At 37.4% G+C, this 16,931-nt stretch overlaps 1 protein-coding gene and 2 long non-coding RNA genes across 5 annotated transcripts in view; 2 read left to right on the top strand and 1 right to left on the bottom strand.

The window, feature by feature from the left end:
- Positions 1 to 16,931, top strand: part of LOC139114115 (nuclear receptor subfamily 6 group A member 1-like) — a 184,990-nt gene that overhangs the window by 78,771 nt on the left and 89,288 nt on the right.
- LOC139114116 (uncharacterized) overlaps positions 1 to 16,931 on the bottom strand; it is an 85,203-nt gene that overhangs the window by 9,094 nt on the left and 59,178 nt on the right. The gene's annotated exons all lie outside the window — the stretch shown is intronic.
- On the top strand, positions 1,667 to 2,713 carry LOC139114118 (uncharacterized). The gene is made up of 2 exons (XR_011547800.1): positions 1,667 to 2,171; positions 2,357 to 2,713. It is a non-coding gene; the product is annotated as an uncharacterized lncRNA (long non-coding RNA).

The following is a 16,931-nucleotide window of genomic DNA, read 5'->3' as shown; positions in this document are numbered from 1 at the left end:
CCAGACAAGATCTATGCCAAGAAAGTGCAATAACCCCCATTCACATGGAGTCCTTGTCTACACTGTGATATCATCCGAGAAGCTATGCGCAGTCATTCTTACATTGCCAGGCACTTCAATATACTTTCATTATATTCTCACTCTCCAGTAACTCCAAGGTCATCCCAGCTAGCACAGTTGTTATATTTCTGGAATGAACCAGGAATCTGGAATTTTACTGGTGTATTTCCTCAGAAAAAAAAAAAATCTGTAATTTTCACAGTGTCTTCATCAAACCGTTTTATTGCAGCACAACAGTATAAAGGCATAAGTTTTTTCCTGTTTTTAAAGCTTGAATCAGTGTGCAAGGTCAAAAACCAAACCTTGGTTCGGCAAGGTCAAAGACACAAAGGCTTTTATCGTTCCCGCAAAGATATAACACAGACCCCATTGACCATGAGTTTCTCAAGGGGAAGTGCTTTGGTCGTTCTGTCGGCGGACATTGATAAAAGTGCACCGCAGACTTTACATGATAGATTAAGAGTTGAGGAATGGCAGTGTTTTTGTTTGAGTTATTGGCGGTGCTGTGTTTTTTTTTGTATGATTGGGAAATTGCCAGCTTCCTTCGACCCAAGGCCGGCATTTGTGGATTCAAAAGGGAAAGTAGGTCAATGTTCATCCTGCGGAGGTGAGCTAAGTTCAATGCCGGGGCAATAACCACAAGGGTTATGTGATACCGGATATGGGCTCATGAATCATAGACTCACGGTCCTACCACTTTGTGGAGGGGACCGTGCATAGGCTTTGCGCTTGATGTGTTGGTCCTCACCATTAAACAAGAACTGTTTACAAGGATCTTAAGGTGTTGCTACATCAGGTGATCCCATCATTTTGTTGTTACTTCCTTCTATGAACAGCAGTGACGGCATCAACCAAGAAAGTTATATTGTATGGTTTCATTAATTTGGCATGCGATTTTGAGAATTATTTCCAGAAACTGCATTGCTCAAAGTCAAACAGACTGTTGTGGTTACTCGCTCGTCTTTGTTTTGCACTTTAAAGTTTATCTCTTTCCCTGGATAGTCATAAACCAGACATTCTTGTTCAACTTCCTGTATCAGATTGTTACAAATACAATCTGTGTGCAGGTAATTTGTATGTAGTTATTGTTACACTGGTGCACACCAAAGCCAGACATGAAAAATATATTTAGACACACATGTACATATAAATTTTACAATCTAGGCGGTTTTATTACACTGTGGCGCCGTATCAGTCAGGTCCACAAGAAGAAAAAGGCCATCAAAAAGCCACATCTATCAGTGCATACAGATTATGGGTATCTGTCTGAAAAATGCATAAAACAATGAGATACAAATATGGAAGTACAGTGATGCGAACTACAATAGAACAGTTCTTTAAAGAGTTCATTAGTAAAATTGTTGGCATTATCAAAAAACTTTCTAATGAGAATCACAATCGTATTTCTCATCAGAATTTTAACAACAGACAAAATGAATATTATTTAATTGATAGGTTTGTGAAAGTACAATAGATGTATTGTTGTGGACCCATAGTTCATGTGAGAGGCTACCAGCCGTATGCGACTGTATTTAAACAGCTGTCTTTTGAATCTGCGGGATGAATTGAAAAATGTAGGTGGAAATATCGTTTTGTTCACTACTTAAGTTTCATTGCCACAAAACTATCCTGTTTCTGTCAGTTTTCTCAAATACGTTTAATGAATATTTGATCGCAGAACAGTTTAAAATTGAAATGCTGGAGTGGTCTGGACTTCAAAAGTGAGAAAAAAAAAACTGGTCTGGCATGTGGTAGACATGTTTGGATATCACAAACCGTAGGATCAGGTACAAATACTTGGCTGAAGTATTTGGCTGCGTGTCAACGAAATTTGAACTCCTGTAACCTTTGCTCGATGCGGTAATCAAAACAGTATATATACACACCAACTTGGCTCTCGGTATGTGATATACCAAGTGTGCTATGGTATATCCGTATGAAACTTGAGGCCGTTGTTATTTGAAGTGGCAGGGATTATTTTTAGTCGTTCCAAGTCGCCATTACAAGGTGGTGTTACATCTAGGGGACTTGTTGACGCAAAAAAACCTGTTGACAATGACTGCTGAAGTTTGTACGTGCAGCCAAGTCTTTTGGAAAGCATACAGCAAAAAGTAAGTGGAAAGGAAATAAATAACTTCTGAGTAATTATGACTACCACTTGAATGAATATCATTATTCATTTGCATATGTAAAACCAAAGTAAACTTTTCGCATCGAAATCTCACTGAAGTACGTATTTTGTTGAGTTTCAGCACTCACAACAGCATGTATCAAAACACATTTTTGATATTCCCAGGAAAATTGATCCCGGCTACATGAGAAGCGATCTTATGCAACTAGTCCATCAACACGGGATGCATGTGACACCGCATTCTGATGATTATCTATCCGCTGTGTTCTTGACCCCAATGAGGTGACTCCCATTTCGGGTCGGAGGTCGACATGTAAAAGCTACCGACAACTGGTGATGCCTATCATGAGGCAGCTCTTCGGCTTCAGATAACTTCACTGCCAATGATTAATTCATCATTTGTTAACCACTTGACTTGATAAACGCTTATTAATTGCCTTTCCGTTGGCTCGAGTTCAAAGTCCTTGGCGGCCTGTTAATTTTCTTGTTATTGTAGAAGTGAAAATAAACTCACTACATTTATTTAGTTGTGATTTATTGGCTTTTTTGAGGCGCCTTACCAATAAAAATAAACTAATAGACAATATGTGAGGTAATAGCGTTTGTTGATTAAATGCCGACCATTTCGTCACGTTTTGTGATTTTGTCAAGATGGAGGAATGTGAATGAATGTGATTCCTGTAAACTTGCAAAATCAAAATGAAAGAAAAAAGTTATGCTGGCTGTTCATAGCTAAAGTCTATTATTTCAAGATTTGAAATACAACTAGCATACACTTGCCTTTAACAACGATGTAAACAGATATTGAGGGAACTTTGAAGATAGGGAAATACAACTGTCGGAGTACATTTAAAAGAATTTAATGGGTGGTCTGTCTTGATATTTTATCCTCATTCTTGTACAGTTTTTGAGCACAGCAGAATTTCAAAAGTCTTGAAAAGTTGCTCTCCATCAAATTCGAACGTGTTTATTGAATTCCTGGAAAATTCTACTGAGAAGTTTTTGGGTAAAAGAACTCTTTTCAGTAATGTCTGTGTACATTTTTCCAATAGATTTAAAGATTTGCGTTCAGTGCTTGCTTGAAATGTTTCGTAGACGACACATTGTATCTACTTTTTGGATTTTTTGTCAGGTGCTTCAAATTGATCAGAGTTCTACGTTTGTTTTATTGCTAGCAAGTACTGTCAATACATGCACATGGATAAATTTTGTTTTCGTCTTCCATCGATTGAAATTATTTTGAAGAATGTAATTCACAGTTCACCTGCCATGTTTCAAGTTGTGCATGTATCTATGCACGTGTGTCTGTGTGTCTCCACAGCTCCTAGTCTGACCTATGTTTAAAGACAAATGAACAGAACACACTGGATGCAGAATGGTGATTTATACTCTTGGAAAGCGCGGTGCATTTCTAAACGCTCTTCTGTGATCAATCAAGCCTGAGACATGAAAGCAACTGGCCAATCATGGGTTGCGTTACAAAGTTGCCTGGCCACGGGGGCCCGGGCCACGGGTCTGTGATTCCACCCATGATTCATTGCAAAGTGCAGACGTGCAGGTTGTGCTCATGAGGAGGGAAATTTTACAGTTTGAAAAGAGATGAGATAAAAAAGACGACTTGGAAAGCTAATCTGATATTGACTGTTCCATTATAACTTTTGTTGATTGAAATATGCCAAATCCTGCTTTTTTTTTGGTTCTCTGTCTCAAAATTGTTTATGTTCCTTTCTACTGTTAAGACTTTGACTTGGGAATATTATGTTACAACTTGTGTGCATGTATGGTCTATACCTTCATAATACTTGCAAGGACTCACTTTCAAAGTTTGATTTATCATGATCACTCGTACAGCAAACTGTATGTTTATACTGTGCATTCTAATACTTTTGGTCTTTTGGACTCTCTGACAGCTCCCAGACTTAGGTGTTTTAATCCTATTATAACCATACTTGGAATAAGCCCTTTGCTCATTTGTCTGTTGATTCGACGCTTCTGTTTCAAGTAGGGGTAGAGGGCCGGGGTTTCAATAGATAAAGGAAGTTTCTTTTGTTGGGAACTGTCTTTCAGTTTTGTCTGAAGACTATTGTTTTGCTTGTTGGTTTTTATATGCTTGGGCTCCAAGAATGCCACAAGTAAAGATTTCAAAGAGACATCGTTACATCTTCTTGTGCCTTGTTTGTGTCCAGTGAAAAATGAACACTTTCTTGAAAGCGGCCATTAGGTCAAAAAAATAATAGGTTTGTTTCTAGTCATTGACATGTGACAAAAAGGATGCGGCGATGCAATTTTTTTTTTCAATTTTTTTCAATTTTTGGTGGAATTTGATACATTTTCCCCCTTTTTCCATAGGGGCAAATGAAAAGCAGGAAAAAAAGACGCGCACTTTGAAATGATGCGCCCGATGACCAGAAACAAATCATTTTTTTTTGGCCTTACATCTGGTGATGCTGAGCTTCAGTGTAATGCTATTGTATTGGTTTCATGTTAAATAAAACCTCCTTGTAAGCTAAGATTTGCAATTTGCTCGAGTAGTGCCAGCATATAGTATTTCCAGTAGACATGAGAAATTACATCAGCACTTTCATATGTCAGTTCCGATGGTAGATTTGACTGTGAAGGGGTACACGCATATCTTGTCAGCCCCTCCATTCAACAGGTTTAAAGATACCAAACAGCGTGACGGGCAGGGTCTGAAACAGCACACAAGCGGCGACAAATTTCCCTGGAGGGCAACTTTCATCCTAATGCGGTTACTGAGTACTAAGTGTACTGTGAATACGCACGATTTTCAATGCAGTACATGAAACTTTAATATTTTTTATGTTTTAGGTGAGATCTTATGGTGTTTGCTCTTTACACAGTCTTGCAATGGTATCATGGAGTCTTTGCAAATTGATCCTTCCGTGTTCTGTGCCTCAACAATCTTTGATGAAAGCGCCATAAAAGAGAAGCCCTGTGATTGGCTGGCCTTCTTTTCACCAAGCTGTGAAGATGAGACATTGTATATCAGTTTGTCTGGTTCATCTCTGAATATAGACAGGCAGTTCTCTTTTTAGCCGTGGCAGGTTTGTGCAGGTACACTGACAGAATGTTTTGTCATTTTTACAGCATTTAGATTAAAATGAGCACATCCTGTACTTTTTATACAATCGAGATCGTAAGACAAACAGATTGGATTATATGTATGAAAATGAACACTAAAAACTTTTTTTTCAGAAAATCACAAAATTGAAAGAGAAGTGGAAGGAAACTTGGACATTTTACAAAGATCAGGACAGGGTGTCAAGTTTGAGTGAGGACAAGTGTCTGACAATTATTTATAAGTTCAATGTTTGTACAGTAAATCCAATAAAAATGGTACGTCAATATTATAAGATAAAAAAGAACAGTGCGAATGCTATGTGTTGATCTCAGGGAGTGGTGGTGGTATGTGCCCAGTGTGTGTTTTGTCGGCTGGCTGGTATTAAAACCAATGAAATATAAATAGACTTGATGGTGTTCTGGGAACAAGCACAAAGATTGATAGCGTACCATTTTTTGTATGGTGAACTGAACCTTATCTTTTGTTGCGGCTTTGTTACATTTTGTATATTTTTGAGAAAGAACCTTCCCACTTAGGCCGGCCATGGACAGTTTCATGAGAGTCAGGCTTTGAACATGCTGAATGCATGAAAGAACGGAACAAGAATATAAAAAAAGAATCCCACAGCCTGAGCAGTATAATCAAATGACCTGGTGAACTGTCACGTTCATCGGCAGTAATAATGCTGTCGTAGTCTTTCTTTGCTCTGTTGAATTTATCGTTGCCCGGGTCAGCCATGGACCAACATTCACCACAAAAACATCTGACCGTGTTTGCTTTTGCAAAGACATCCGTGAAGTTTCTAGGTTTCAAAAAAAATATATCTTTTTTTTTTCATGGACTGTTGAGAGGTGGGGAGGGTGTGGTTCAAGCGAAGACATGTACTCTAGAATTCTGCATTGTATTCTGGTGTGTTTCAGAAATGTTGATTTGAAAAGGCACAGGACAAGCTGAAGTTATCATTTTTGTGTAGACAAAACTGGTAAAATTATAGTCCGGACATGTGTCTCCCAGCATGCAATTTACCATGTGGAGATGGAGAAATGTTGATTTTTGTGCCACACTACAAATTTACAAATGAATTCTACGGTCTGCACCGTTTCTGTCAAGCTAGAGGAACTCAAAAAATTGGAATTGGTGACAAATGATTGATCTAATTAAAGGATAAAACTTTCTACACATCTGATGTGTCGATGATGAACAACCAAGTCATTGAACTGCTGAGATATAAACACAAATAATTTGAAATGTTTCCTGAAGTGTTGATAATACTCTTTAAATGTACCATATTTTTCCTGTCAAGCTCCATTTTCTCCCAAAATAGTGTCGTATTTGTGCTTTCTGACCAATTTGTGATGACGATGATGATGTGTTGAGTGCAAAAGGGCTATGGGTTGGCGGTACTGTAGGCCACTTCTCAAACTTTACTGTCAACATTAGAGTTTGAAAATTTACACATACCCTTTTCTAGTTTGCCAAGTCCTTTTTTTTTAACAATTCTCGCCACTTTGATGTTACTAAATCATGAGTTTGGAGCAGTGGGGTATACTTTTGATGTGGCATATGGCTGCTTGGAGGGTTGCTCGTCCACTGCGTGGGCTAAACCCATACCAAGAGCATCAATGGGATCAGACCATATGCCGGTGATGAAAAGAGATTCCTCTAACCTGGGGAATCTGATCAATTATTACTTCAACATTTTTCATATATTTTTTTTCTTTGCCTCGTGCCTTTTTTTTTCTTCCAAGGACTAATGCCAGAGGAACATAAATAAATAAACAGTTGTTAACCAGATGCTGTGGCTTGAAAGTTGATACGTAGGTGTGTAGAATTTTTCTTACAAACCAAAAAAAGAATGAATAAATCATGGTCCTGTGGTTTTTGTGTCAATTACAATGTACGTGCAGGTTTATCTGGTGAAGTAAAATTGAAATATATTGGCCTGCTTTGGTGTTTGATGGATAATTACAAATGTGGTCACCTCAAATGGCTATTTACATGTACCGTCACATAAATTCAAACACATAGGGCAGAGTTATTTCTGTGAAATAGAGCGGATTCATCTGTATTTAGAGTCGGTACCACACTGATCATAATGTTAACCAACTTATGTTAAGGTGCAAGTCTTTCCTGAAAAGTTCAATAATAACATGTATACCACCGAAGACTGTTTATATGGTGTTCACCGTGATTCTAGAACTTGTTCATCTTCCCCTCGAGTCTCCTTGTTTAAAGTTTAAAAAGTTATATTGTATTTGAGCGCTTCTTTCCGTTGGTTGTTCACCTCAATTTTTGTGGTGCTAGCTTCTCTATAAACACCCCCCACCCCCCACAAATGGAAATTTCCATAAATTTGCACCGTTTATTTGTATCTTCTGTAGTCATTGTGCAGCAAGGAAACGTCCACAAGCTGCTTGCCAACAGAAAAAAAGGGGGCACCATTTGAGCTCTGTGAATGAAACCTGGCCCAGCGCATCCCTCAGTTGGCCAATAATTTATGCCCTGTTGGTTAAATACTGTGTATTTCAGGTAAATATTTATGTAAGCTAAAGTACTCGCTGTTTACTCTTCTGCAATTATCCATTTACTGACCTGCTGTATAGATAACTGTTCTGCTCGCCCCCACGTGTGCCTGGATAATAGGAGGAGGGGAAAAGGGTATTTTTGGAAAATTTTACACTGACGATATCAGAGGCCTGGCAATACAGTGAGGATGGTAAGAGAGAGAGGCACAGGGAACTGTTTGTCAATCCCATATCGTAATATACATGATGTCACAAGCTTATGTAGTATTCGACGTCACAGATACATGTACATGTTTATTATATATTATGGCTGCAAATGTAATTCCAGAACCAACTTGCTCAGTGTCAATGTAAATGATTAGGGGATCAGTTTTTCCATAAGAAATACCAAAAAAGTCACAAAAGTTGTTCTTCTTTCAGGCAGTCTCCCATATAGGTTATTGTATGGGTTCTTTGATCATAAAAAGTGCTAAAACTGCAGTAAGAAAATCATGCCGTGTGACTGACTAGAGCATATTTATTGTCTTGTCTGCAGACTATAATTTCTGAAGCAAATTTGAAACCAGCAGATCAATATGTTACACAAGTTCTTTCTCAGCTCTGTTCTGAGTGCAGGTTAAAGTCTCTCCCCCATCTTCTTTCTGTTTTTTTTCACCGCCGTAAATTTGGTAAAGCTTTACAAACATTACCAGCATGAGTTACTTTGTCAGGCCACAAGGTTTCAGTGCCAAAGTACTTTCAGGATGATCAGATCGCAGAAAAATTTTGAAATCCTGTACGACTTTTGATAACCGACCCTATGGCCATGCGAAAGCAGATGTGCGGTTTTTCCGAGGCTATGATTTAGAGAAAAAAAAAGCAAGTTACACAGAGAAGGAGACGAGCACTTCTGAAAAGTCCCTAAACCCAAAGCTGGCAACTTTGCACGTTTTACATGGTGATGAAAGTGGTAAGGGCAAGGAGAAATCGTGGCATTCAGTCTTTCAAATATTCTTAACCTTTAATTCTTGTATTATAAAAAGGCTCACATTTCCTGAGAGACTTTGTTCCTCAGAGGAGGCAGGGACTAGCTCTTGAGCTGGTTGTATCAAAGTCCAATTGTGCCGAGGAAATCGTCATGAAATCTATCGATGTTTCCATATGGATAATCAGTAGGGTGAACAAGAGGACAAACTAACCTAAGCCTGATGTTGATTGTTTGTAATTTTAATATTTTTGTAATATTTTTGTTCATGTTTGTCGATTTAAATTTAAAACATAAAAATGCAATGTAAAAATTCAACATCTGTGGACTGGATCGTGTTTCCTTCAATCACGCAATATTAGTTGACCATCGTGAAAGTTGAACCACTCCCATGCATAACATGAAAATGTATTTTGAAATTATTTTTCAAGCAGATGTGCAATATCTGCTTTAACCAGCAGGCAATTAAACTCTCTTATTTTAAACTCTGTTCACAAAACAAATGGCTTCACTTTTGTAATTTCCCGCCAGCTTTGGGTATAGCATTACCCAGGACCTGTTGGGGTTTTTGTTTCATGTTCCTGAAAAATCCGGTGAATCTGTGACCAGTTAGAGACGGAAACTAAAACTGAGCTTTCTGTGTATCTGTGAAAAATGTGAAACTGAAAACAGAAGGCGATGTTTCTACGAAAAAAAAACACAAAACAAAAACAAACACACAAGAAACCGAAAAAAGGAACTATGTTCGGCCCTAACAGACATTTGCATGTCTGCCATTGTATGATCCATGTTGTCAAGATGAGACTGACCGAGATACCGTGGCTAATTTAAGAGAGTTATTCACGGACAAGTTCAAACAAGTGCAAAGTATGGATTGCTTGCACTCATGGGACTTCCATAGCGGGAGAATAAGATGACTGTAGCTTGATGTTTGTACTTTGGAGATGGAAGTTCTTTCCAGTAGCCTCTTTATTGGCTGAAGGAAACATTTGTTAGAGGTGAATTTGCAGTGGACAAGACACCGAAAAAGTGAGTCCTTCTAGAAGGAGGAATACCAGTTTCTCTTCTTTCTATGAAAAATGCAAAAAAGATGAAAAGAAAGTTGCCTGTTTATCGTCATTCAGATGATTTCTCTAAAGATAGGCGCATTTCTTTTAGGTAAAATATGGTATGGTTTCAGTGCAAGTCTGATTATATTACAGAATGACTCACTTTTCTGGTCAAAAATATTCAACAAGTTTAACTGAGCAGATACTCTCCCCATCCTCTATTTTTCACCACCCCACCCAAGATATCTTACAGTCCATTTCTTTAGTCATTATCATTGCATCATATTACCCTTTCATTTCCATTTCCCCACCTAGAGGTCAGAGTTCACCAGGTCAAACCATCAGGTCAAACCATTGTGGTGGAAACATCAGGTCAAACCATTGCGGTGAAGGTTTTGGGATGGTCCTCAGCCTCTTAATTTTGGCTTTGTGACCATCATACATAGAAACACAATGGTTCAGTGGTTGAAATGTTGCAGAAGTAAACCCCAGAAAGTAAACTCTGGTATCTTATTAGCTAATTGCCATTTTCCAACATCTCCATGACCACAGCATGATGAAACACCGTCGGTGCTGGCTTGTCTGGTTTCCTAGCAACTAACTCAGACTAAACCTACACGATTTGGTGTTACATCAGTTGAAACTTTATAACACAGAACGGATTAGTGAGAATTTCATAAAATTCAGCGTAACAAAAATTGGTTGACAATTAGATTTAATTTTGTAGTATATTCAAAAATCCGATAATCGTTTAATCCAAGGATTTGTGTTGGTCTTTAGAATGCACGTATTGCACAGAGGGACCTGTGAGAGCAAGCCTCTGCTGACAAGATAGTAACCACGTATTCCACCAAATCCCCATCTGAAGCAGTGAACTTTGACCCCTGTGACAGGATGAAAATCACTATCGTTATCACCAGCACCATCATCATGATCATCATTATAGTGTGAATGTCATCAATCATCATAATCATTGACATCAATACTTATTGAACTTTGTCTCATTGATCTTCATTGTGAAATACGTTTTATTAGCTCATTTTTAGTATATGTGTACATGTATATTCCAAAGAGAGGTTTCTGGTGAGTCAGTGCCATTTGCATCTCATTTGCATGCCTGTCTGTCTGTATGCATGTATGTATCTTTGTATGTATGACAGTCCCTCTATCTCAGGGGATCGTGTATGTATGTGTATGTATGTATGTATGTATGTATGTATGTATGTCTCTGTATGTATGTATGTCTATGTGTATGTAATCTTTGTATGTTGTCTGTAGTATGTATGTATGCATGTCTCTGTATGTCTGTATGTATGTATGTCTGTATGTATGTCTGTATGTATGTAATGTATGTATGTATATCTTTATATATGTCTGTGTCTTGTCTTCTGTCTGTATGTTTAACTGTCTATGTGTGTATGTACTGTATGTACATGTCTTTATGTATGTCTTTCTGTCTGTCTATGTATGTGTGTATGTATGTATGTATTTATGTATGTCAACATCAAAAACTCAAAAACCACAGCACCTACCAACTTAGTATTTGATGTACACGTGCACCGTCTTATTTTTTAAGTCATCATATTCACTGACTTCACCACCATCATCCTCCTCCTCCTCCTCCTCCTCCTCCTCATCATCATCATCATCACTAACCAGCACAACCATCACCATCATCATTATTCTTTACATCATTATTGTTTTCAGAGTATATACTCGTGATACTAGCCAATCTGTTTTCCATGATAAATCAGTCTTACTGGTTTGTTTGTTTGTTTCCCTTCCCGAATCCTCATCTTCGTTTCATCAGTGGGGAAAACACTTGGAGTCTTACCCACAGCTAAGTACTCCATGTGATGCTGCCCTGTATTTCCAACCTGTTGAGTGACAGCAACACAGGTCCATAGCCACATCTGTACTGGTGTTTGTTCAGATTTTGTTTATACATCATACTCATGATTTGGATCCCTTAATATCATCATCACTGTGAAGAAAAATTCGGTGCAAATTTTCAGTCCTGTCAGAGAGGATTTCTGAAACTTCTGAAGTTGGTAGTTGTACCAGATTTCATCTTACAGCTGTGACACTTGATACAGATTTACAAAGTTGTATGTGAAACAGAACTTGGGGAGGGTTATGTCCCAGGAAAACAATAAATAACATGAAAAAAATACAATTGTAGTGAGAAGAATCTCGTTGAATTTAATCTGGCGTCACGTATCTGGGTCTCCGAAATAAGTTAATGCTATTTGTCTATGGGGCATATGCTATATAGACCTAAGAAAAGCGATATTCAGTTAATTTTGGTGTTTGGTGTTTTATTAAATCACACATATTGTAGCAGCAGTGTGTGTTTTATTGATGTACATATTCTGGTGAAAGTTCACCAAATCTTCAGAGACTACATACCAGTATGTATCATTCATGTGTACAGTAAAAGGACCGACCTTTGATCTGTTCAGCCCAGTTCCCTATACGCATGCAGGCTGACACTTACTGCCAATAACAATAGGATTGGGCCAAGATGTGGTAGGCAAAGGGTTAAGCTTGACATGCCTTTTCCACATAGGCATCTTTTATAAGCTGTGGTCTGAGAGGAGGATGTTTGTGCATTATAGGGATCAAAGTCAGATGTTGCATGTCTGACAAAGTCTAGCTTATTCAACACACACACAAAAAAAAAAAAAATATATATATATATATATATATATATATATATATATATATATATATATATATATATATATATATATATATAATATATATATATATATATAATAAATTTATTTATTCATTTCATTTATCAATATGTGTAATCTCACATTGTTATATAGTGAGCATTTTTATAAGATTGTCGCAAAAATTCCTGAAACCTATAATTTTTAATTCACACTCAGTCTGGTGTCTTGTTATGAATTTTATCATGCACATTTGTAGTTCTTCTAAAAATTAGGTAGTGTTTATTGATATTTATTGGCTTTGGTGATTTCTTTTACATTGAAATTATGCAAAGTGAAACACTAAAGACTGCGTACAATATTCTTATATTTTTATGCTTGTGTATATATCCTCGTATGTTTATATATGTACTGCTGTTAAGTGACCTGTTGAGCATCTGTTTTCCGTACAACATTGCAACGGTCAGAGTGCGACATGTTATTTTGATGACGCCATGATCTCTCATCATCCTGTTTTCCGAGAAAAGTTCTTCAGATATAAGCTTTGTGTCTTTCCCCGTGCAGTGTAAATTACTATCAGGTTCAAGGTACTCCTAGTGCAAATGCTATGCCGCCACTTTAGCCTGTACCAATTTGATCCACACAACAGAACATGCTGGTTGTTTGACTACTGGAAAGCGACATGCTTCCAAAAAAACCAAAAAAAACCAAGCCTATTGTATCACAGTATCCTTCGATAAAAAGTTGTAAAACACTCATCAGAGTGTGAATTTGTATACATTGCTAGATCCCCTGTTCAAAGGCTTTTCATGCGCCGACAGGTAGTTCAAAGGTCATGTGTGACGACCACATACTTCAGTTCAAGTACGGCATGTGTGAATTACCCACACACTCTGAGAGATCCCCTTGAACGCTGCTGCGGTGAAGTTTAGGTGCAGTTGCGCCTAGCAACGGAAAGTTTTCAACTTTTGCTCGAACATGCCTCAATTAAACTTTTATAACCAAGAATACAAATCAGTGGTCAATCTGCAAATTTTCAGATGAGACTGGGAGAAAAAAATTAACATTCACAGAAATTTGATATTCAAAATGGTAGCTGTATGCCATAGTATCTCTATACAGATAGAATAAATTTTGATTTTCACAAAAATAAGAAAGTGAAAATCTTGCTGTCTCCACAGTTATGAAAATGATTCCATACACGTGCAGCAGATCAGGAGTGCATTGTCAAAAGTTGAACGTCAGGAAAACCGTCCCAAAGGCGCATTGTACTTCAAAAAAAATATTGTTTCCTACCATTCCCCTGTGAGGAAGATTTAAAAGAGTCATAGAGATTGACAGTGATATCTTGACTCCTATCATTGAAAGCATGAGCTTGAAGGTGACATTGACCTCAAAAATAGGTCATTGCCAAGGTCGTCTGTATAGGTCAGACCTTCAACCAGGGCAGTTTGGTCAGTGAAAACATATTGAAAGAAATCGCAATATAATATACACATGCCCACATAGGTGTTTTTGTGCGAAATTATCAGACGACAAAATGCGCCAATAATTCGTCATGATATGCTTTTCTTTTCCGAAGTCTGTCTGTTTCACACATCCACAGGGTTATAAATCTGATTTAATATCCAGAAATGTCTGCTTTCAAACATAAAGGACATTGTCCCACCTGAAAGAGGTGATATCAAATTTGGATTACCGTTTGCCATGTGGTGCAGTTTATCCCTGGTAATACTAGGGCCGTTTCGCAAAGATTTATATTCACAAAAAACTTGCCAGGTTGTCGTGTTCTTCCAGCCAAACCAGAATGGTATTCTCTACATTAACAATTCACCCAGTCAAGTCAAATGTCATGGAGGCTAGAAGACATCAGTGATAGATACCTCTCGATAATCAAAGTTGAGCTATGGCCAATAGTTGCCGATTTAACACTTTTTACATTTATGACACGAAAGGTCTGCACGAAATACATTATATGGTCGGGTCAGGTCTAGCTGGACTTGCAGGAAATACATTCTTTACATTTAATACATTTTTTACATTTTTTTACACGAAAGGTCTGCACGAAATACATTCTTTACATTTAAGACATTTTTTACATTTATGTCACGAAAGGTCTGCACGAAATACATTTTATGGTCATGCAGGTAGGGTCTAGCTGGGCTTGCACGAAATACATTCTTTACATTTAATACATTTAATACATTTAATACATTTTTTACATTTATTACACGAAAGGCCTGTACGAAATACATTCTTTATATTAATACATTTTTACATTTATGACACGAAAGGTCTGCACGAAATACATTATATGGTCGGGTCGGGTCTAGCTGGGCTTGCAGGAAATACATTCTTTACATTTAATACATTTTTTACATTTTTTTACACGAAAGGTCTGCACGAAATATATTCTTTACATTTAAGACATCCTTTACATTTATGTCAGGAAAGGTCTACACAAAATACATTCTATGGTCGGGTAGTGTCTAGCTGGGCTTGCACGAAATACATTCTTTACATTTAATACATTTTTTACACGAAAGGTCTGCACGAAATACATTCTTTACATTTAATACATTTTTTACACGAAAGGTCTGCACGAAATACATTTTATGATTGGGGCCGGGTCTAGATAGGCTTGCATGAAATACATTCTTTACATTTAATGCATTTAATACATTTTTTACATTTTTTACAATTAATACACTTTTACATGTTTTATATTGATAACATGAAAGTTCTGCATGAAATACATCATAAGCTCGGGGCAGCTTGTAGATGTGGCTTGTAAAAGTTCTAAATGGGCGAAAATTGTCCTAGCACAACGTACATTACCATGATAAATCTGATTTAATATCCAGAAATGTCTGCTTTCAAACATAAAGGACATTGTCCCACATATAAGAGGTGATATCAAATTTGGATTACCGTTTGCCATGTGGTGCAGTTTATCCCCGGTAATACTAGGCCATTTTGCAAAGATTTATATTCACACAAAACTCGCCAGGTTGTCGTGTTCTTCCAGCCAAACCAGAATGGTATCCTCCACATTAACAATTCACCTAGTCAAGTCAAATGTCATGGAGGCTAGAAGACATCAGTGATAGATACCTCTCGATAATCAAAGTTGAGCTATGGCCAATAGTTGCCGATTTAACACTTTATACATTTATGACACGAAAGGTCTGCACGGAATACATTCTATGGTCGGGTCAGGTTTAGCTGGACTTGCAAGAAATACATTCTTTACATTTAATACATTTAATACATTTTTTACATTTTTTACAATTAATACACTTTTACATGTTTTACATTGATAACATGAAAGTTCTGCATGAAATACATCATAAGCTCGGGGCAGCTTGTAGATGTGGCTTGTAAAAGTTCTAAATGGGCGAAAATTGTCCTAGCACAACGTACATTACCATGATAAATCTGATTTAATATCCAGAAATGTCTGCTTTCAAACATAAAGGACATTGTCCCACATATAAGAGGTGATATCAAATTTGGATTACCGTTTGCCATGTGGTGCAGTTTATCCCCGGTAATACTAGGCCGTTTCGCAATGATTTATATTCACAAAAAACTCGCCAGGTTGTCATGTTCTTCCAGCCAAACCAGAATGGTATCCTCCACATTAACAATTCACCTAGTCAAGTCAAATGTCATGGAGGCTAGAAGACATCAGTGATAGATACCTCTCGATAATCAAAGTTGAGCTATGGCCAATAGTTGCCGATTTAACACTTTATACATTTATGACACGAAAGGTCTGCACGGAATACATTCTATGGTCGGGTCAGGTTTAGCTGGACTTGCAAGAAATACATTCTTTACATCTAATACGTTTTTTACACGAAAGTTCTGCACGAAATACATTCTTTACATTTAAAACATTTTACATATATGTCACGAAAGGTGATTATGATCGGGGCGAGGTCTAGATGGGCTTGCACGAAATACATTCTTTATATTTAATACATTTAATACATTTTTTACATTTTTTACAATTAATACACTTTTACATGTTTTACATTGATAACATGAAAGTTCTGCATGAAATACATCATAAGCTCGGGGCAGCTTGTAGATGTGGCTTGTAAAAGTTCTAAATGGGCGAAAATTGTCCTAGCACAACGTACATTACCACTGAGCGACGCTTACAACAAGTTTGACACGACAAAGTCACTATAGGGAAAAATTGCGAGACTAGAGTGAGAAAATGACGCTTTCTCGCAATCAGTGAGAATCTGTTCTTATTCTCACCGCTGTCAGTGAGAAAATTTTTATCTCCACTGGAGATTGGTGAGAAATGCACTTCTTGGCGAGAATCAAGTGTGAGAACAAATTCTCACCGGTGAGAATGGAAATTCTCACCAAGTACAGTGAGAATTGAAATTCACTGGCGAGAATCATCAAGACTCGCCGTTTTTTGG

Source organism: Ptychodera flava, chromosome 16 (assembly GCF_041260155.1).
Source record: "Ptychodera flava strain L36383 chromosome 16, AS_Pfla_20210202, whole genome shotgun sequence".
NCBI lineage: Eukaryota > Metazoa > Hemichordata > Enteropneusta > Ptychoderidae > Ptychodera > Ptychodera flava.
The sequence above is the reverse complement of the archived record's forward strand: the minus strand, read 5'-3'. Positions and strand labels throughout refer to the sequence as shown.